Here is a 23,108-nt window from a genome sequence, read left to right as displayed (position 1 = left end):
TTCTCTTCTTGTCTAAGAGAAGGTAGATCCAGCCTCCTGTCTGATGAATTCATAATATAATCATTACTTACATACCTAATTTTTATTTTCTAATGTCACCAAAATGCACCATAGTTACCATTTTGAGATAAAGCACCATCCACAAACACAGAACAATACAATTTATATTGATCATTAAAAAAAATAGTAATAATCCATCAGGATAATGCATCTTTATATATTTCCACAAGTCCATCCTCCCAGGAAAACTTGTCTATTCTCATAGACACTCTGACTGACAGCAAGGTATTCTCAACAGAGCCAAAAAGCACCCAGGATCCATCAAGCTGTTGCCCTGCTGGGGCAGCATGAGCTGTGCCCAGGGAGAAACCTGGAGCTAAGAGCTAAGCAAGGCAGGCAGGGACCTCAGCAGCAACAGTCCCACAGCCCCCGAGCAAGCAGAGCAGGTCCAGTGGCATTAACTGGGGTCAGCCACAGCCCCACACTCACCAGACAAGTTCTCAGTGACGGGGCAGGTCCAAGGTAAAATCAGGAAGGCAAGGTCAGGGTCATCAGAGCACACAGCCAAGGACTGGCACATATGCAGTGTAGCTCAGACCAGGATCTGAGCTTAAATACAGCTCCCGAACAAGGGGAGAAAGCCCCCAGCACATTTCTCACAGGTTTTCCCACAGCACCCTGATGTAAAGTTACACAGCTGTGCCCCATCAGAGCTGGAACTGATCACAGCCGGGGGATGGAGAAGAGGTTGCAGCCCCTGCTGCCTCGCTCAGCACCTGTCACCCATCTCCAGGAGCAGAGAGAGCAGCAAGCTCATAGCCGAGCAGCCTTCCCATCACCTCTACAGCTGGGCTCCTCAAACAACTTATTTTCTGTGTTGCATAGACTTTCAGTATGAAAGTGTATTATGCAGGATAGCTGCTTTTTGTTTTCTGCATTTTTTTGGTTGTTGTTTGTTTTCCACATACCTACTAGCTGATTTTTTGAAAGCAGAGTGACTGGTGCAACAAATATGAATGTGAGTTTACCAATTACAGCGAAGGACTCTTATCCCTATACTTTAAGTTAGGTATATGTTTATGTGATGGCAAATTAGACAAAGCAAGAATTAGACCATTTGTACATATTGTGGGGAAATACAAATGGGATTAGCTAGTCACATTTATAAAAATAACATTAGAGTATGAAGATGGAAGGCATACCCTTAAGATCAGCGTGATTCAAACAACAAATAAACAAACAACCCCCCACATCTAACACCCAGGTTTACACGAGCAAAATTCAAATGCATTTTCCTGAATGTTAGCCATCCACAAGGGCCTATGCTCCACAAACACATTGCAGTATTTGAGAAAGCTTTCAGTTACACACTTGATTTCTGGAAAACAAACCAAAACAAACCAAAAACCAGCACCACAACCCTAACCTCAAACATCTATCAGCAGAAAAACAGCAAGGAGAACAAGCCAGGATTTTACTGTTGGGTCAGGCTAACTCAGCAAAGGAAGGTGTCTCCTCCCCCAAGCAGACACGTGCAGAGCTGCAAATGAGCAAGGCAATACTCAGGTGATGCAAAACAGCAAAAACAAGGGCATAGAGGCAGGCCTGGTGCATCCATTTGCCCTTGGCAGCAAAATGAAATTTGAAACATGCTACTTGGAAGAAATTTCTGCTTACTCTTATTTTCTAGGATTGAATGAGTTTTTTTGTTCAAAGAACATGGACTTTGTTCAAACCTGACATTTCTGCAAAGCTGTATATTGTTGTAGTCTTGAAAAGAAAGTTTAAAAGGTTAAAAGAAGAAATTCCTCATCAACTGGGATTTATTATGTGTTGTGTTTTTTAAAAATATTTATTGTGTGAATAAATAGATAGTCTCATGATACGCTCGTGGCTATGAGAACTGAATAATTAATATAAATAATACAAGTAACTGTATACAAAGCATACTGCTCCGTGACAGAGATCAGTGCTGAATATTCAGAGATATCTGTAGACCTATTTCAAATTATGTTTTCCTTAAAGTTTTTTTTTTTTACCACTGCTCCCTCCTCTAACAGCTCTGTATCGTCAAACTGGAAGTCAGTTGGGTACATTAAAGTAGTGAATTTAATGTCTGTAGTAGATGCTGTGTCACAGTCACAACAGCTGACAGTCAAAAAACTCTCCTCACTAAGCCTTTCCTCAGGATAAAACAGGGATCCTTAAACTCCCCTGTCACCACGCCTCACAGAACTTCTCTGCAAGCAATGAAGAGGATGGGGAGAATGGCCCTCCTGTGCCTGAACCCACCTCTCAAAGTCACATTTCTTCCTTCTGCCTGAATTAATGCATCTTGGCCAGGGGTTGCTCTTTTCCAAATAATTCACATTGGCCTCAGTCATTGCCCTGCTGATAACGAGTGACATTTTATGTTGTTTAACCACAGTCTCGATTTCAGTAAGAGTTTTGGCTTTTTTGATTATGCATGTGAACTAGAGAGCCTACCAAGATTTTAGGGACAAAATGTTGTGAATTCCCTAAGACAATTTCAATATATTTCAAGCACTAGTGATATAAGTTTTCTCTCAAATTAAATTTTATAACTGCAGCTAGCCAGATAAGGATCAGACAGAAAGCCTTACTGCTGTTTCTGCCCTATGATGTATCAGGCTCTATGGAGGTTTGGAATTGCCATTGTTTAAGCACAGCAACCCCAAAATGCCAAAGCAAGCAATCATGAAATACTTCCTTCCAAAACAATACCCGTTCCTAGCAGTTTTCCTGTATAGATGCAATGGTCAACAAAATTTATTAGAATACATGCAGCTTACCTTGATTAGAAGACATACTGCTTGTTTGTTTTTAAATCAACCTATCTTGTATTGGTTTACAAGCAAAACAATCTATATCAGCAAGTGTTTTTATTACTGTGTCTGCAGTCTGGCTTTTGCTTGCATAGAGACTTCCTCAGAGAGAACAATAAAAACCTTCAACAATCACCACTGAGGGAGGGAGAACACAAATTGTTGCATATTATAGAAATGTGCATTCTTTAATTATACAATTCAATATACAAAGCGGACCTTGTTTTAAAATGCTACAGAATTGTACAGGCCAAAAATAGAAAGCTAAATTGGTCACACCTGAAATTCTTTATGTTTCAGCTGATGAGCATTTACCATCAACATCTGCTGTGTCAGGAGCTGGCAGACTGAAAAAAACAGAACAATATGAGCTTCACACTAGGCCTAAGGTGAAGACTTATAAGAACAAAAATGTACTATCTAATCTTTGCCATTTTACTCCTCAGAAAGATTTCTAATGTGAGCAAGGTGGTATGATGTACATATTACTACACATTGTACTTTAAAGAGCATTTGTCATCCGGGGAAGGAGCATTTTTGTTTAGATAGAAGCATTTCACTTCAGTAAAACATTTTCTGAAAAATAAGGAATATGTGAATTCTAATAAAAACCTTTGGTCCAAGGAATATAGTAAAGACAGTCTTATGAAAATAAAGGTATATCGAGTTCATAAAGAACAATCTGCTTCTTCTAAAAGTTAATTCTGTAGCAAGGCTGGATGTCCTTGTGTGTGTGGCAAAAAGAAACTCATTGGGAAAAAAACAAACAAACAACAACAAAAAAACACATTAATAACATAGCCAAATACATATTTACATTGTAATTACAAAAAAAAAAAAAAAAATTAAGAACTGTTACCCAACATAATGCTTTTTTTCTTCCTTCCAAAAGAGTAAATCAAAATAATTTTTGGAAGAACTTGGCCTTGTGCTTCCAGGTGCTGCATATACAAGTACAATTAAAAAAAAAAATCCATAGGTCCCTGCCAGATAGTGAGTATATATCGTCACCAGATGGTTTTGATGAAGCCAGACCCAGTCTCTACACACTGCACTTACACACTCAGGACCAGCCCGGTTCCTAATAGTTTTTTATATCCTCAAAGTATAAAAGATCTTTGATGCTCTTTTTGTACACAAGGAAAAGAACAGGTAAGTAAGATGTTCAAAGCCACAGGGGAAGCGACCCAATGTTCCAGCTGGCACCGCTGGCCCACTTTCCCACATAGGAACAGCTCAGCGTCATCGTGGCCGCAATTTATTATAGCTATCTCATTTGTCACTGCTAACCTTGCAGGGCAGGATTTCTAACCACTCAGCATAAATTAACCATTCCATTAAAGCTGCAGGTCCAGCACTCACTCCTATAAGCGCACCCATCTTGATACACATGTTCTGCTCTCAATTCCATTTAGTAAAGACCACCTAGCTCTCCTGGTACAACACTAACAGGAGCAGAACCCCCGGGCATCCTCAGAGGAGATACTGTACAGTGAGCTTTGCAGAGTGACTCTTCGTCAAGCAAGCCAAAGCTTCTGCTGAGCTTCTACTTAGCAATCCATGAAAGCTCACTGGTGGCAGACAACAAGACAGGCTTGACTTAAACATGAATGTGCGCTTTATACCTATCACACAGAGTAAGCATATTGTTACTGTTTTGTCAAGCACTTTTGAAGATGCGTCTGTTTATGCTTTCTATGGAAAGATAAGTTTCTTTAGAGCTCCCTCTATTGTGAGATAGAAGAAAAATAAATTTCAATTCTGAGAGCAATTAACCCAAGGGATGATTGTTTTTACATACTGAAGAAAGGCAAGATAAAAAAATACAAAAGCAAGAGTTAAATTAAATCATCTCAGGAGTTATTAACCACAAGTGAATATGGAATTTTTGTGTTGAGAAAGAGAGAGACGCAAAGCTAAGCTCTGGGGGTTTGCTTTTTTTATCTTAAGCTTGGAAATTGTAGCAGCGAAGTCAGAAAAAAATACTTCAGCAGCTATTCAAACTACCCTCTTTCCATAGTTTAAAAAATAAAATAAAACCAAGCAAACAACAACAGCAAAACACCAACACTTTCCCTCACCTTTTCTCAGTGGCAGACAAATCATACTGGGATAAGCTCATTTCTGGTATTCCATTAATTTCAGTGGGATCACAGTAGGGATGAATATGAGCCAGTGTTTAACCAGGATGGCTAATTCAGATGCGCATTTTGAGTGAAATGTTAACAAAGTCCTGTGAACACTACACATATGAGTAATGAGGATATTGAAGCAGACAACAGCATACACCAAACCAGAACAGCATGTCAAAACCTGACTGGTGGTAGTAACTTATGTGACATTTTAAAAGAATCACAAGATGCCCAATTCCATACTAAAGGCAACAGAACATAGATACCACCTGTAATGTGAAAGTAGCTAGAGCGCATTTAACAGTAGAGCATAAAAAATCTGCTAGATTCGAAATGGTTTACTGTGCTATATACACTGGCATATATGTTTTTAAGTCTAGAAGAAAAAAATCATTTTATGTGGATTTATGCAGTACATGGAGATCAACCCATTTTGCTCATTCAAGCCTACTTTTGTGGCAGTATGTTTAAGTTTTCCAGTCATGTAAGGAAACCCAGTTCAACGGTGCTCAGCTCTTCTCATGCTTGCTAGGTAGGCTCATGCACCAGAGTCACATGTACCCCATCCAAAACACTGTCTTTCACCCATTCTCTCTCCAGAAGAAAAAAGAAGACCAGGAGTATCACCACCTTTCCTATAAGTGGGACAAGGGACAGACACAGTTCCATTTACAGTTGCTAAATTAAAAGCTACTAATTCATATCTATTCCCAGAAGGAAAAGGAAACACTTTCTTCAACCAACAGCTTTCTAGTCTGGCCAAGGTCTGGCAACAGTTCTTACCCCATTCTGATATCCCCAGAGTAATGCAAGAGTATTTTCAACAGGGAAAGAATTAGCACAGCAGAGTGCACAGTGAAAACAGGCATTCAGGTGCAGCATGGTTTTAATCAGGAATCCAAAGACATTACATAGCAAGAGTCACCCCTCCAAACCCCCCCGACTGAATCAAGTTAAAGAGCTATGCATGTTTGCAAGGGTGTAAACAAGCCAGCTAAATCTTTACTCCAAAAGCAGTTCGTGCATCAGTTTCCACCAATGCAGTGAAATTTTGAGGCTGCTGTATCACTGTGGGTGATGTATTTCAACATACCTCTGTACATTCAGGTGAAAGAAAGACACAGGAAATGAGGTGAATGCAAACATTGCAGAGAGTTGAGATTTTTCTTTCTTTTGCCTTGGAAGAGACACAAACAGCTGAAGGCTAGAGGTCACTTAACCCCCCCAGCAAGTCTCTGTAATAATGGACAGCAGTCTCCAGGTCTGCAGGTGATAAGCTATCATTTTTTTTTCAGAAATATTCCATATACCTCCTGCTGAGCTTTTCTGGTATTCAAGGCACAGATCAATATTTGGTGTTTTCACTGTGCTTGAGGTGCTATTGTTCTTTGTATTTGAAAACAGAGTAACTGTTCAGATATTTGTAAAGGTAGCTAGGGCAGCTTCAGAAGGAATGTGAAGCAGAAAAAAAGAATTAAAACAAGTAAAAAATAAATCTTCAATCTCAAGTTGTTCCAAAGGTTTTATACTAAATCAAAGAAACAATATAATATTTCTTGGGCAACACACAGAGTAATTGTCAAAAGGCCACAACTGGAAGCCACTGTTACTTTTAGTCAACTTTTTTCTAATTGGAATACTCCAGTGAAGCAAGAACAAAGACTACAGATAAGTATGTGTGCCTTCAAACAGCATTATTATAATAGTGCTTTTCTAAATTAAAACAAAACAAAACAAAAACACAAGAATTAGGCTTAAATACTTGCCACATTACAGCTAGTGTACTTTGGGAAATCCTATCACTTTTGAATGAATGAAGACTAAGCCATGTGCCTGACGTGTGTTTGAGTGGAGTAGAGAAGGCAGAAGATCAATCATATTAACCCATGAGATCAGAAAGTCAAAATAATTGCCAGTTCTAGAGGACTTTTTCTCTTAAAACAAACAGAACAAACAAACAAGAAAAACCACCACTAACAACAGTTGATAGCTTGATTGCTTACTTTCTACAATACCTATGTTGCCCGGAGAGGTTTCAGTTTACAAAACTTAATTTTATCTATATTTTTGTGTTGTTGTGTTTTTTGTTTGTTTGTTTTCATCTCTTCAGCCACTCAGCCCTGAGCTGCATTACTCCAGAATAAGAAGCTGACAATGGAAATCAGGCATTTATTTGGTGCAACTCTTGTTATTTAAAGGGAACATAACCAAACCTTGCTCCTCTGAATATATCAGGTATTAATAAAAACAAACACCTGCTTACCTTACAAATCTCAAGTCTACCTTTCTGGTCAGGCCTGTGGCTCAAGAAATCTGCCTCTATGCTTCTGCTTTTCCCATACTGGCCACTTTCTCTTCCCACTCACCCACACAGCTGCAGCTTGCCAGTCCCCCAGCCCTGTATGCTTACAGCTGTTCCCAGAGAAATTCTCCAACAACCTGTAGCGAGACTTCAGCTCAACTTGTTGCCTTCACATCTCCATGAGCTTTCTGCTGTGGCTGTAGGAAAGGCTTTTCATTTATTTTCTGCTTGCTATGAAAAGAAAGCACTTACCCTACCTACCAGCATTAACGAGGCCTATGGTTGCTTATAGAGAGCTGTAGCTGCTATAGTCATACGGATACAAGGATGGAGAGTTAAAGTAGCTGCAGATAAATGGAATCCACAAAGTGCCCGTAGGCTAGTTGCACCCATCGCTATTCCCAAGCAGCACTTCAGAAATACAACTACCTGCCAGCCTGCTCAAGGCTCTTTGTTACCATATTCCAAGCTACATTTTATTATCTTGCTAGTGGCAAAAGCACCCACATTTTCTTTAATATAGTCAAAAGCCACTCTGTTGACAAATAATAACAGAAAACAAGACCAGCAAGGGGTTCTGCCCATCCCAGACCAGTCATCAAACGACGCTATGCCATCTGGCTTTCTGCAGACAAAAGTGACACCAAAAATGCTTCTGTTTCAAGTGTAGTCACTAAAGCCACAGCGCTATCACCTTGGCAATCAGCAGCCACCACTCAGCCTCACAGCCTGACGTGGCATTTATTCTCCTGAGGCCTCTTGTGCATTGAAGATGATCAGTGAGCAGAAGTACAGCACAGTATTGCTCACTCCGCATTCAGCAGTCCTCAGCTCTTCCCTAGGCATCGAGAAGATTTGTATTCTCATCAACATACTAATTATACACAGAAAAGACAGGCTGAGTGACCTGGCTGGGGAAAACCACTTTGCCTGTCTGTTAAGGACCTCAAATACCACCTATGCCAAAGGTACACAACAGCTCATTACAAGTGCTGGGAGATCAGCAGCGAAACAGTGGATTTGAGCAATCCTAAACACCTAACAGAAGAGTTTGCATCTTACCAGGCCAAGGCAGGCACAGCGCTTGTGCTAGACTGGTTTTCTTGGCCTTACCCCATTTGTGAGGCCTGGAAAGGGGTCAGCCTTGCAGAGAGTAAGTCTTCCTCCTCTTCCTACTGTTTGGATGATAAATAGAGCCTAAGCCCTTCCTGCAAGAAGCAACAGTTTTAGTCATGCAGCTGGTAATGAGCTGGAAGATTTTAAGAAGGGTGAAATGCAAATGGAAGAACTGGCTTTCAGCAACTGTGCAGCTGTAGCAGTGACAGCAACTGCCACTAACTTGACCGGAGTTCAGCTTATACTTTCCCCTCTGATACATAATTTGACCTTTTAGGAAAAGGAAAAATGGATGCCTTTTTCCTGAAGTAGCAAACATTAGGTATAGCCAAGGCATTCATGCTCTTTATGGTATTAAACATCTTTGATGCACAGGGTTAGGCACAATCAGGAAAACTTTTCATTCAAATCAGATTGTTAAGGAATATGACTCTAATTGTTTTATCTTCTTGCGTAGTGTAGTGCAGAGTTGACTTTCCAGATAATCTGGGAATGTCACTTAACAAGTTCCATATTAATGCTAGTATCTAAGAGCATGATGAGGCTCTTAGTCACTTCAGATCTCTTCCAGTGGGACATGGCAGTTTGCAGCTTTTGATCTTTTACATAAGATTAGTAGTTTTAAGTTCATTATAGGGTGTGTTTTGCAAGCTGCGGTTTGTAGAAGCATACAGAGTGGTGTTGTGAAGATCATTCTGGACTTCCCAGACATAAATACAACATGGTAGAAGTAAGCAAGACTTAATGATTGATTCCTTCTAATCTTACAGCTCTACCTGCATGAGCAGAACAGAATTGTGATGTTCATTGTGATAGCACGTCCTCCAGAGGTTTTGAGCAAGCTGCCTAATTTCTGCCCTATGTTTCTGCATCCAGTCAGGTCAGGAGGAAATGGAGCTACTTTACTTCACAACAGAGCCGGATCAGCCAACACTAGTAAAGCTCCTAAGATGGTACATGTCGGGTAATGAAGATACAGGCAAAGAATTTGAATCTCATAAAGGGAGTTTCTTTTGCAGCACTGTGAGAAACACAAAGAAATCCTGTTTTGACTAGTTAATTGAGTAAACATTCCATCCAGCCCTAAAATATGCTTGCTATGCTTTTTATGATTTTTTTTTTTTTTTTTTTGTGGGGAGTGCGAATGTATCACCCCTTAGCATGTTCAAGTCTCCACCAGTCTGAAGAGCAACTGTCAGTTCCAGCACCCTGGGGCTCACCTGCTGCTCCCCCACTCCTGTCGGGTTGGATTTCTTTAAGCAGTTGACAAATAATTTGTGTTGGTTGTAGCAAATCATTTCAGGCACTAGGAAAGGGAAGACTTTTTATTCACCACCAGATCAATTGTGCTGCCCATTCCCCCAGCCAGGCCTCCCCCCTCCCGACTGTTTTCTGTTAGTGTCGTTTATCACACGTCGTCAGCCCTGCCTTCACTCGCCTGCCTCTCCCAGAAATCCTGGCTCAGAGCACGTTTCCACCGGGTGCTGCTTCATCTGTGCCAGACTGCCCTTCTGCCCTGCTCTATACGAAATCCAAGTCTCTCTCATCACTGTCATCGCCTCAGAAATCTTCCCTCATCTCCCTGATGCTCTGATTTCTCCCCCTCTCTTTGCTGCGCTTTTTCATTACGCACATGCCCCCCCATCCACTCCCCAGCCTGGCCCCCAGCCTGCATCCCCAGCCCCCCTCCCCAGTGCACGGCATCCCAATAGAAATGCCAGGCCTGGGCCGCATGGCCAGGGTCTCTCTGTTTTCTGTACTGTACACTTGACATGTTTGCAGCTTGATGCAAAGCTCATTCAGCCAGCAGAAAGAGTTCCTTCGACTTTAATGGATTTCAAATGAAGACTTCAGACTATGCCTCCACAGCAGCACAGAAATAACGACAGTGTTGTATAGAGATACCAAGCCAGCTTTAAACTAATTAGGTTGGATCCCAATAACCATCTAATCATAGAAGCAGGGAGCTCAATACTGGGTAATTTACCCTAATGAGACTGTAAGCTTGTCAAAGGAGAAAGCCTGTGTTTGCTTTAGTACAGTTCCAATTTAACATCATAGGGCCACTGCCTCTTAAGAAACAACTAGTACTTTTTAAAATCAAACCAGCACATCAATGTAATCTCTCCTTTTGTAATAACGCAGCTTTACAGAGTAAATGTCTAAAATACTGAATATTTTGCTGTCAATTTTCTCCTTTCTCTTCTGCCCTTTTACACACTAAATGTTGCCTATAACTACAAAAACAACATTGTACAAAAAGACAGGAAATGAAGGGTACAACAGAATGTGATTTATCTATCAACTTTTAGGGGAAAAAAGCAGTAAATCCTTCAGTCCCCAGTACACACAGAAACAGCTATATCTTCCTTGTAAAGAATGTAAATGTTGGTGAGCATTATTTTATCCTTTCAAAATGCACAAGTGGTATACAGGACTCTCCAGCCAGAAGAACAAGTTTTCCCTTGGAAGCCAGAGATAATAATACCCACCATCTTCAATCACAGGAAAACATGCTAAGTTCCATACAAAAAGAAAAGCACATCAAATGGACAACTTCTATAATGTTTCCTATATTTCAGTAGGTACTCCAAATTCCATTTATGCAAAACCTGCAGCACAGAAAATAACATTTGGAAGTGAAGCCTAACTTATTGTTGTGTATCATTTTCTGATTTTTTTTCCCATTTGGAGTTTAAGAAAAGATTGATTCAGCTTTAAGTCCATGCACAAACATCATTGTCATGTTCATTCTGCCACAATTGTCCAAAGCAAGTACCCTCATTTCTGAAAGGAGACACCTGACTTCTTGTAGTGCTTTACGTTCAGCAGCCACCACTTAAGTCAAAGGTATCTCTGTACTCTTGAAAACTAGCCAACATAAGCAGTAACCTAAATATGGATTTGTGGGTCTAACTTTGAGTTTCCCACTTTGAAAGGCATGATTTGCAAAGTACTATTGAAATCTAATACCATATGTTCATCACACATGCCCTAATTCCTGAAAGCAAAGCAGAAGGTGGCGGTGCAGCATTGGAGAAAAGCATATGAGCATCTTCTGTAAGATCCTGTCAGCCCTGAGAAGATTAGCAGCTATGCCTGCAAAAATCAGATCTTTTCTGAAATAACAGGGTATGGGCAAAGGCATACATACATAGCAGTGTGCTGACAGAAGATGGAGAGCTTTCGACTTGTGTTGTCCTGTTTGAGTTACCCAAAACCCTTTGGTGCCTTCCCAAAATTGCTTCCTTTTGTGCTGTCAAGGGAAAGCTCTAAACAGAATATATTTCCGTAAGTGTTCAGAAGAGAAAGTTCAGCCTCTACCTAGACTGTAAATAAGTTCCTTCTCATCCCCAAAATACAGAGGAGCTTGTAAGCAACTACTGGTAAAAGTGCCATCCTTTGGAATTGTCCCCATTTCTCAAGGTTGGACCTGCAACAAGTTTCTGGTGGTTTTGGAGCTCCTGCTGGTCAGGCTACAGCTTCTACAATAGGTGAGAACAATAACAGGAAAAGCAGAATAGAGGGTGCGTTTAAGAAATTCCTGCTAAAACAGTGGTTGTAGGACATCAAGTCCTGTTGTGTCCCATGTCCTCAGCAAACCATGCACAATTTTACATGCTAGCATGGACCAAGGCAGTGAGGCTTGCCCAAACAGCATAGGCCAAATTCAGAGCTGCTTAGCCTTGTAACCCTCACATCTCTTCAGAGGGGTTTGTGGTAGACTTTTTGATCAGAATGCATCTAATGCTAATACCAGCGTGGTGTTCATACAATGAAGTGAAATGTCCTATTCATTTGTAGGATATGCACTGTTTACTCCAATATTTCTAGTCTCCCTGAGCAAGTATTCTCTACTATAACTTTTTCTCTACTGTGTTTGGGATATGCTTGTATTCTGTGTCTTTTCTGGTGCAAACAACAGATATGGCAGATCTAAAGTCTTAAACGATATAGGTAGGAGTTGTCACAGTTACTTTTTAACTATAAAAAATGCAAATGTTTCATAATTCTTTTTTTCCATTTTCAAATGGTAGAGTTTTACTTAAAATTTTCTGGAGAAAACTGTTAAAAATGTTTCAGCAACCTTAACCTAGAGACTGAAATCCTATGTTTTGTCAGAGCTCTATATTTTACAAATTTGAGACTTGCATCAGAATTTCAAATCCCATACACAGTGCACTTATGTATTTTTAAAATACAGAAATATCTGCCAAAATATAAGATAAAATATTTTTCTATAAACCTGAATCATCCTTCAAAGCTATAATAAAGTTAATGATTACCTATCTTCATAATTAACATATTAGTTGGTGTGCCTCATTTCACCTAACGTTAATGTTTTACTTTTGAGGGAGAAGTGTAAGAATGCCAAAATATATAACTGATTTGCTAACTATTGGGATTTTTCCAGCCGCAGAAACATCAGGTATCAGAGATCAGTTTCAATTTGCAGATAATTACATCAAATACAGCTAATAAGAGGTAAATAAATGTAGATAAGAAAAAAAGTGTATAAAATAGTGATTAAAAAAAAGGAAAAAAAAGAAAAAATGAAATAGATCGCCACTGGAGAGATTAGCTGTATTATTCCTAGAGTTAAAACGTAGTCAGTTGGCTGGTGGAAAAGGCAACGTATTTTACAGATCTGGCAAATTGTGACTGATATACTTCCAACTCTGAGCAAATCCTAGCAAATACAGTCCTTGACCATGCCACTGATTTGCCCAATCAAACCATTACGGACACAAAGAAATACATTTAATCTAGTGGGCTCCACACCAACTGAAAGTTCCATCTTTGTGGGTGAGATTGCAGGATCAACAACAAGAAAACAAAGTTTTAGTGTTGCTAAAGTCAGTGTTCTTTTTGCAATGGCAGGCTTAGTAAAAATTAAGTTATGTACCATAGCTAGATAAACACAATTGGGAAGGGCAGAAATTCCATGCATTTAACAGTTTGCTTCTACAAAAATACAAAAGCTGCTTCAAAACAAGGAATATGAGTCACCTCTGTTGCCAACACTAAAACATCTATTGTCCTAACACCTATAAGCCCGCATTTATACGCCAGTGGCATTACAGCACTGTTTGTAGTGTAGAGTTAATACTGGGGCTTAAAGGTACTTTGAAATATATTGACACTTGAAGGGAGATAAACACCTGATTGAGAGAGAAAAGACAAGAGGATGAAAGCAGCAAGTGCACAGCATGCCTCCAGAATGAATTCAAACTGCAGGGAAAAATAAAATACAGCTGATCCTTCTGAAAGGTATTCATGTAGTGGGTCTCCCCCACCTATGGCTTGGAATTTTGCTTATTACCCCACATTCTAACAGCCTCTGTGTACTTATAACCTTAAATTTGGTATGACACAGGGCTCTTTGGCTGCTTTATGGCTGAATTATCAGCGGGGCAGAAGTGCAAGAGCACAGCCTCCCTGCTGCCTCTTCTGTGGTGGCCCAGGTGGCACCTACAGAGAGGAGCAGGCACAGCTGCAATCCCTTCTCCAGCCATCCTGCCTACATCCAAAGCTCAAATTAACACCTGGGTTCCTACTGGAAAGCAGAGCTGTCCAGTGCCTCCCATGGCCATCCCACACTTTCCTAACACTCGCCAAAAAAAAAAAAAAAAAAAAAAAAAAAAAAAAAAAAAAAAAAAGCTGCCTCCTTACTACCCCAGTAAAGGTTGCCAGTGTTTGGAAATCAGATGCTTCTTTTCTCTTCTGTCTTGAATACTACAGATTAAACTGCTTAAAGATTAATATGGAGTACAATCCTGAATCCATGAGCAAAACATGGAACAGATGGCACAGAATACAACACTGAAATGTAATACTTCTGAGTTGAAAGCTAAATTTTATTTACATTTTTATATATTCATACTCAACTCCAAAATCAGAGTTCTTTCATATAGATTTTCCCAACCACATTTTTCAGAATTTTATGAAATTCTGTAAAATCAGTTCCAGAATTTTTACTTTTTACCCCAAAGCAAGTTGGGGATGCAACTTCTTCAGGGACAGACTTGCATGGTTTTGTCCTTCTGCATCTGTTATCCTACTGCCTACTAGCTTGCTTCATAGATTCACCAAAGAAAAATAAGATGGAACAGATCTGTATTTGAGCAGGTAGTGGGCAACTCAAAATTTTTCAGGAAGGAATAATATTACTAAGTTAATCTTTGAGTGCTGAAAGACCCAAAGTTTGACCTTGGTGCTATGGAACATTTTGCCTTTAGAAAAGGTAGTCTCGCTGAAAAGATATAGAAACGTAGCTGATTTCTAGAGCCAAGATTCAATGCAATTTTTCTTAAGCTGCTTTCTCCAAACTCTAGCTCAGATAATCATATTCTTTCCTCCCAGATTCCCTTTTCAGTTTGGATTAGTTTCTAGCCCAGCACTGTTTCAGTCCTAGACACCATGGTATGCTGTTAAACAAATGCTTCATCATACAGGCTGCTGCAGTTCAGTTAATATTAAATGCCTCAGCTTTTTTTTTTTTTTTTTTTTTTTTTTTCTCCCCACAAACCACTGTGGGTGGCAAATTCACCTGCAAATCGAAGCTGATAACAACACTTTATCATATGCCAGTCATTCCTTCAGTTTCTTATGTCATTTGGGACAAAAATTATTACTTAAAATGATGAAGATTTTTCAAAGAGAGATGCTAGCAGGTGCTGAAGTTGGTGATTGCAGAGTGAATGCTTTACAATTTCAGAAGCCACCAAAACACTTACCTAGAGGCATTAGACATACCACAGGGTGAGGGACATCTACACAAAGCTTTAGGGCACTGCTGCAAACCACATGGTAAAACTTTACCAAGTCCTGCTTTCCTTGAAAATCCTATAGATTCTCAGATCTGATGTTTCTCATTAATTAGTGTTCCAAATTTCCCTCCAGTACAAGGGAATGAAGAAGGCCCCAACGAGCAGGAGGGAGCCTCCCACTGCTGGAACAAGATTTGAGATTCAGCATTACCACCTAGTGGACAGACTGCTCCTCCTGCATTTCTACTCCAGCCCTCTGATCTCCCTCCACACGCGACATACTAACGTTTCCCTTTATTGATGTACTAATCAACTTGTAAACTGTTGGATCTTGATCATAATTATTTGTTCTTAATATGCTACCACTGAAGGCCCACACCCAGTGAACCACAAAAACACCCATTAATGCTTCAAGCACGAGTCTGGATAAATTAAACCTCCCAAAATTATTCAGTCTCAGCTTGACATTGTGTCATTTTCCAACCGTTTGAATGCTTTCTAAGTTTATATTTAAAAAAAACTTTGCATTTCACAACTCTAAAAAATCCTGATCAAGACTCTTCATATTATAAACATATTAAGGACACTATTAACATGCTTTGGTTCAAAAAAAAAAAAAAAAAAAAAAAAAAAAAAAAAAAAAGGCGCTGTTAAATTTAAAACTACATGAAACCTAAAAAGAAGCAAAGAGTCCAAAGTAAAGCATCAGAGACTAGACTGCAAAGCTATTTAGGTACCAAACTCCTGCTGATTTAGGAACCAACATCCCTTGTAGACTAAAGCTGATTTACGATTCCCTCAGGGAATTCTGTGTTTCATCACTGAATTTTCTGTTACCATAACACTTGGTCAACATCCTCATTCCCCCACTTTGCACCTCTCTCTGAATGGTTAATCTTCATTCTGCAAAGTCCATTAAAGGACTCTCTTTAATTCCTTTTCCCTTCGTACTGTTTGACTGCCTCAAGTACCTTGAATTTCTGCTACATTCCAGTCCTATCAGGCTCTTGCAATACCTGTAAGTTTATGGCCTTACATGTATTAAAAGATTACACAAATTTAACTATATCAATTTACAACTCCACATTTGCCTGTTTAGGACATGGGCTATTTTTTCTTGCACTTCTGTAATTCAGGAACATCTGTGAAGCTGGTCCCATTAGTATCCTCACAACTTCAGTAGAATTTAGATGTGTCTGCCCACTCCTCAGATGGCCAAACACGTTATTTTTCTGCTACCCAATCAGTACACATTTTTCCAGCCATCATCTACCTTTCTCCAATGATGGCAGGTTTTATTGTAGAACAGTGACTCCATGAAACATCTAAAGTTTAGGCACAAACTCAGTGTTCTGACTGGGCAGATAAATCTCAGAATGACCTGCCACTTATAAATCTGAATGCTTAGGGAAGCGTGTTAGTGCATATTTTCCATCTAAAGCCACATCTAGCATGGGACTCAACAGAGGCTAAGTTGTTACAGAGGTACATGCCTCTAGGAGATGTGCCATTACAATGACCACACAGAAGCACTTTTGAGCATTTGAGGAACATTCACTTTTGTTTTCCCCCTTTCTGAACACTGCATATATCTGATTTAGAAGTCATTTTAATTTGAGCCCACTGGACATGAAAAATAGCAGACTGGCAACCCAGGAGGCTCCACAGAATGTGATCAAATAAAGAAAATGGGACTATGTTCCAAATCAAATCAGGTTGTCTTCTTCCCATATGCCATTCTCAGCTGTTGGCTTAATAGCACTGCATGCCCAAGGTCAGCTCTACTGAAAATGAATCCTGACTGCATCATAAAATTGGCTCCAAAACAGCAGCCCTTCATACAATCTGCCATGATGCTTTTAATCAGGAACCCTAGATAATGCATGTGTACAAGCAGCAAACAACAGTACAGTATGTGAAGTTTTGGCTTAGAGCCATGTGCACCAGGAAAAAGAAGCTCTGTTCAGCAGCAGCACAGTGAAAAGGAACATTTTTCCTCACTTGTGCATATTAGTTCCACCCAGTACTAACATGCCTTTGAGGCTCACAAACTTTCCGCACTTTCCTAAATGTGAGCTAAACTCTTCCTTCGTTTTTCTTTGCCTCACTAATTTTAGGCACCTCCATTTTACTGAATACTTTCCTTAGGTTTTGTAGAGTGATCGCTCAGTTACATTAACTGACTGCAAGACAAAAATAACAAAATGCAATAAAAATACATTTCTCTAAATATTTTCATAAAATGTGATTATTACCTGTATTGCAGTAACAAGCAAGGCACTGAGCACAGCTTTTTCTGCTAGGGCCATACCAAAACCTGCAACTTCAATTTAACATGACTGGATAAAAAAGACACTTTATTTGATGTGGTGTAAGCAATAATTATCTAATCACTGGAGTGCCACACTCTGCATTAGGACAGCAGAAACCCCTGGTGTAAAAAGAGGAACTGTGCATGTCCTTGTGTAGAACAGAAAGCTAATACTACTAGCCCTTGTGTTTGCAGAACTAAACAAGCATTTTTTGTTTGGGCCCAATCCTGCACCTTTACCTTCACACGTCCTTTTGGGCAGACGTTTCCTGCTAATGGAGGAAAAGTCACACAAGCCTCTCAAAAATTTGTTGCCTTCTCCTGTGAAGACATATGGGGAGATCAAGCTCTGTGCAACTGTAAAATCACCCACCATGTAGAGAAAAATAAAAATAAAGGCTTGTTTTCTTGGCACTCAAATTAGTTTCTAGCTACATCATGCAGAAGGGTGATTTCTTATTAGAAGATAACCCTATTTTGTGAAGCTGCTTACTTCTGATACACATATGCCAGGATGCCAAAGATTACTATGCATCCACCACGATCTACATGCAGAAGATCACAAGGAGGGCCAGTGAGCAGAGTGCCCATTCTGGTTAGAAGTGTCACTTTATTCTCTCAAGGATCTAAACTCTACCCAATTAGCAGCTCTATATCAATAAAACTGCGTCCAAACTAAAGGACATCTATTAATTTCATTGTCCTGCTTTAATTACAGTGATACAACCTGTGAGCACACAAGACCTTACCATATATAAAGAAAACACATATCCTCAGAGGGACATCGGGTAAGATTTAATTCCCTTAAAGTCAGTGAAAAGACACTGGGGATGACTGAGGCCCAGTACTTCTGATAATGAGTACTCCTGTAGCCAAAGCCCTTTGCAGGCCAATTAATTACCTCCATACCCTGCTGATGCATTCCAAATTTTATTTTTATTTCAAAATCAAAGCTAAATAACTAGGAAAATCATGTGGCTGAGCCAAACTGTGACTTTATGGGTTTTAATTTTTGAGATTAAAGCAAAGTACAAAGACACACCCAGTCAGCAAAGTCTGGAGACAATAAGATGTAAAGCAATCCTCCTTCTGACCTCACATTAACACAGAAATCACCCTACAGCATGCAAGTGTCAGCCAACAACGGCACCTACTTATTTCCTGTCAGCTTGTCCCTTTGATCTAACCTGATCCTTCTTCACTTTATTAAAAACGTTCTAATCTTTTATCTTTGATCTCCCTGTAGGATTCTTCAAAGAGCTTCAAATTAGCAAACATGCAAACAACAAAAAAATGTACTCTGTATCTGTATCTGCTTGAAACAATGATGTGGGGAGCTGTTTCCTTCCTCAACACACAAGTTTAACGAGGGGCAGCATTTTAAAGCCAAAAGATGCCATAGTTATCTGTTGTTTATTGGTGTTAGGGTGGATGACAGAGTCCAAGCTTTTTTTTTTTTTTTTTTACTGGGGGGTGGTTTGCTCCGAAGGTGTAACAAGGCAGCCCAGCAGGGGTAGCAAAAAAGCCATGTGCATACTTCATTCAGCATGCCAGATGAAAGGATTATGTCACATTCAAGAGCAACAAAGAGCTCTGTTTAAGTTTGTACCAGGCTGGAACTGTGGGGCAGCCGTTAAAGACCACCAAGGTTTTAAATAAAATCGGACACTTTTAAGTTTCCTCTAGCTTTCCTTGTGGTAAATCCACCCAATATGAAGGGAATGTCGGTATCTCCCAGGAGGAAGATCTCTGAGGGTTTAAAGAGGAAAGAAAATTTGATGTACTTACATATATATATGTGTGTGTGTGGAAAAAAAGTTTGATGTACATACATATATATGTGTGTGTGTTTATGTATACACAACTCCCAGCAGCATCTACGTATATATGTATACTGATGTATACTTTTTTTAGTAAAGGTATCCCCAAGTTTGAGGACATCAACATATTTATTTTGTTCCAGCAAACATTGCTTCTCTACCACAGATGAATAGCTAGCGTCATTCCTCTCCTGTAACTTTAATTTTGTCCCAAACGTACACATTCTAAATAAAATTGCTGCTTTTCATCATTAAATACTGCTTACCTCTGAAGAGATCTATGAAACCAAGTTAGATTGTACAGACGACTTTTTAGGTTCCTCACGTGTCTGCCTCAGCATGGAGGCTTGCTTTTAACTCTCACTCTACAGAGAAGCATATCTGCAGCCAGGCTAAAATAGTCCAAAATTGTTGCAAAATACATGTCTCCAGAATTGCCTCCTGACTGAAGTTAATAATCCAACAACCAGATCAATGTCCGTTTACATCAGTGTGACATTTTCACTTGTATTTGACCGCCTAGTTTTGAATGGTGAGATAAGAGGCCTTCTCAGTAAAATCTCAATTCCATGTAAATAGAGCATTAAAGAGCATTATTAAGGCGGTATATATGCATATTGTCCAGCAGTCCTTTACCATTATACCACACTCCGTACTTTAACATTAAAATGTATGAAGACTCCATACCTTTTACTTTTTTTGCTTGTCATTCTGAAATCTACTACTATTATGAGTAGCAGCTATATAACCTGCAAATTAAACATGGTTTAGATGACAGATCACCGTAACTCTTCCAACTCCAAATGGTATGCGTTAGAAGGCTAGTGAAGATTAGAACTGATACAGTTATTAATGGAGAGTTACGGAGAACTCCAGTGAGCCTCCATATCATGCCTTGTACTGTCTCTTCTAACACTGCCTTTCTTAAGTAGTTCAGGAACCACTGCTGCTAGACCACAGACTATCCAGCCACGGAGCCATGCCAACAGCCCTTTAGTTGTCTATTTTAATATATATAATGGATTTGGGAAATAAAGCAAATGTTAAAAAGACCTATTAGATCATTTATCAGAGAAAAAAGCAAAGCTGCACAGAGATTTGTCAGTACAATTAAACGATGCTGTGGGTACAAATGCATTTCTTGAAAAGACTGGAGAGACAGTCCTAAAGTGCAAGCCACCTAAGTTAATGTCACTGAATACAATTTAAAAATAAGTTAGTCCAATTATAAATGGAAGTCTTTATGAAAAGTCATGCTCTTTATTTAAACTTCAAACTCCTACTAAAAACCAGATTGTGAAACTTGAATGCTCTAGACTTCAGAACTCTGTTGTATACTGTATGTATCTATTTAACAATGTTCTCTCCAAAATCCATTTCCTTTCAAGAAAAAATAGCAGCAGGAATTGCTAGAGCAGAATGCTTCTAGGAATATGTAAATTTAAGTACTTGCATTGTCATGTTCTTCCAGGCAATATGAACAAATGAGGAAAAACTATTTTTTTTTTACTTGACTAATCTATATAGAATTGTGACTCACCTGCTGAAGCCCTGGCAATGCACATCTGCAAATGCTTTTTGTTCTTGCAGAACAGCAAAGGATTCAATTTAGGTTTTCAGTGCAGCCTGGGAAATTTTACTCATCTTACCTTTCTCCAAGCGGTTCAAGTTCAAATTATTATGATCATTGAGCCTGCAGAAACTCTGCATTTAATGCTAGATAGTTTGGAAATTAGAACAACCCAACAGATCAGGTAACTGCAAATTGAGCCAAAGGGGATCACTTATCAATTATAATAATTTTTTCTTTGAACAAAAGTGCAGGTATCTTCGCTGTAATCATAGTTTACAATGCACGTCTAGTAGGAATACAAGATGAAATTCACATGATTTTAAAATATTAAATTATCTTAAGTAATTTCCTTCTCAAGAACTCTTTAAATACAGTCATAGATTAATTTTTACTGTGAATGTTATTATTATGTAATCGATGTACCATGTTTAACACTTACAGTGCTATTTTACATACATATATCATTGACTTACCTGCCTACACTGATGCACTCCCATACTGTGTTTTCCTGAGGCTTTCAAGAGAAACGTGTCTTGTTGCTAACACACTGGGCTGAGGAACAGAAGATCTTGTTCCAGCTCAAAGGACTGATGAGTTTCTGCTTTAGGCATATTACTTCCTTTCTAGATAACTGTAAAAAATATATACAACAAAATATTCTCTTTTCCACATATTTTCTCTCATTGGAATTCTATGTTCTCCAGAAAAAAAAAAAAAAAAAAATTGTGTTTCTTGGCCCATCTAGTAGCTTTTATTCTCTCCTGCAGCATAAATAATGATAAGACTGTCTCATCAGGACACTCAGCCACGTCCCTTAGTTTCCCAGTCAGAACTGACGAGATTAGGCCTTTTCATTATGAGAGCACTATATGAAGAACTCTTGGGGTTTTGTTCACGCCTAGCTTGGGATTGCACAAAATTTAAACTGATTCACTGGAGCTCTAGTAGCAGAAACAGCGTCCAAAACTTCTCATGTCTTTTTTCCTTCAACAGGAGGCATATCATGGCTGGAGAGGACCAGCAGTGCTGGATCAGTGCAGGTGCCCAGCATGGCCACCATCCCACCTCCAGCAGTGGTGGTAAGGGCATACACGGGGACAAATGAGGAGGGGGGAGGCCTATGGTCCCTTTCTTGGCTCTTACTCTTCAGCTCTTGTCACTAAGTGTGAATTCCTGAACCACGTGTGGTTTATATGCATTTAATAATCCTCAAATTACCTTTTCAAACAGTGATCTGTCCAGTCACTCCTCCTGCTTTTTAAAAACTTCAGCATCCTCCAGATACTGTCAGGAAACTCTGCAAGTCTACTATTTAGTCACACACACACACAAAAAAAAACTTTTTGCTGTGAAACTGCCTCCTGCCTGCCCCATGTGAAGTCTCCCAGTTTCTGGGGATCATGCCCCCTTCTCTAGGTGTTTTTGGGTTGCTGTCCAACCCTGCTCCCTGCTCCCACCTGGCCCTCAAGCTGCTCCCCTCATGGCTCCCATCCATCCAGGCTGGTGCCTGCCTCCCTCAGCTCCTGCTCCCTTCAGCCAGGGATGCAGCACAGCAATGCTTACCAGTTACCTCAGCACTGCTGGTTTTAGCACCTGCCATTTCCTTAGAAAGAGGGGCTTCAAGCTAAGCATTTGGGTATGTAAAAGGAAAATATTCACTGAGCAGACTGCCTAATGGACTTGTACACGTATGGGGTTTGCCAGGCAGCCAGTCACCATCACGACCGTCTCATCTCCAAAACACAGCCAGTTTGTTCCCTTGAGTTTTTTTGTACCTGTGGCCATGCCCTCTGCCCTGCTGCGGGGAGAATCGCCATCAAAGCTGTGTCACCGCCTTTATCCTGCAGTTGGCTGTGGACATCAGGGATTATGTCAGGCAGCAGTCATTTTCAAACTCCACAAACTCTGATTATCAGGTAATAATTCTGGTATCCAGCTTGATTCACCGGCAAGTCACAGCTGAGAACTCCTCCTGAGCGTCATTTTACCCGGTCAGTAATTTCACCACCGGTCAGCAAATAACAGCGCGCAAAGGGGAGGAGAGCCCGCGCAGCCGCGCCCTCGGAGCTCCCCATTTCCTCACAGGAGGGCCCGCCGCCAGGTGGCGCCACGCGCCCGCCTTGCACGCGCCCGCCTTGCACGCGCCCGCCTTGCACGCGCCCGCCTTGCACGCGCCCGCCTTGCACGCGCCCGCCTTGCACGCGCCCGCCTTGCACGCGCCCGCCTTGCACGCGCCCG

The 23,108-nt window shown here is 40.1% G+C and overlaps 1 long non-coding RNA gene across 2 annotated transcripts in view; it reads right to left on the bottom strand.

Moving 5' to 3' along the window:
* The window catches only part of LOC118172674, a 50,882-nt gene extending 28,502 nt beyond the window's left edge, over positions 1-22,380 (bottom strand). Inside the window, exon 1 of one of the 2 annotated variants that reach the window (XR_004753811.1) lies at positions 21,344-22,380. This is a non-coding gene — a long non-coding RNA (uncharacterized LOC118172674). Of the gene's footprint in view, positions 1-489; positions 617-21,343 lie in introns of those variants that run through there. The other variant, XR_004753810.1, reaches the window with a different exon arrangement.
* Positions 22,381-23,108: the final 728 nt, after the last annotated feature.

Source organism: Oxyura jamaicensis, chromosome 11 (genome assembly GCF_011077185.1).
Source record: "Oxyura jamaicensis isolate SHBP4307 breed ruddy duck chromosome 11, BPBGC_Ojam_1.0, whole genome shotgun sequence".
Taxonomy (NCBI): domain Eukaryota; kingdom Metazoa; phylum Chordata; class Aves; order Anseriformes; family Anatidae; genus Oxyura; species Oxyura jamaicensis.
The sequence above is the reverse complement of the archived record's forward strand: the minus strand, read 5'-3'. Positions and strand labels throughout refer to the sequence as shown.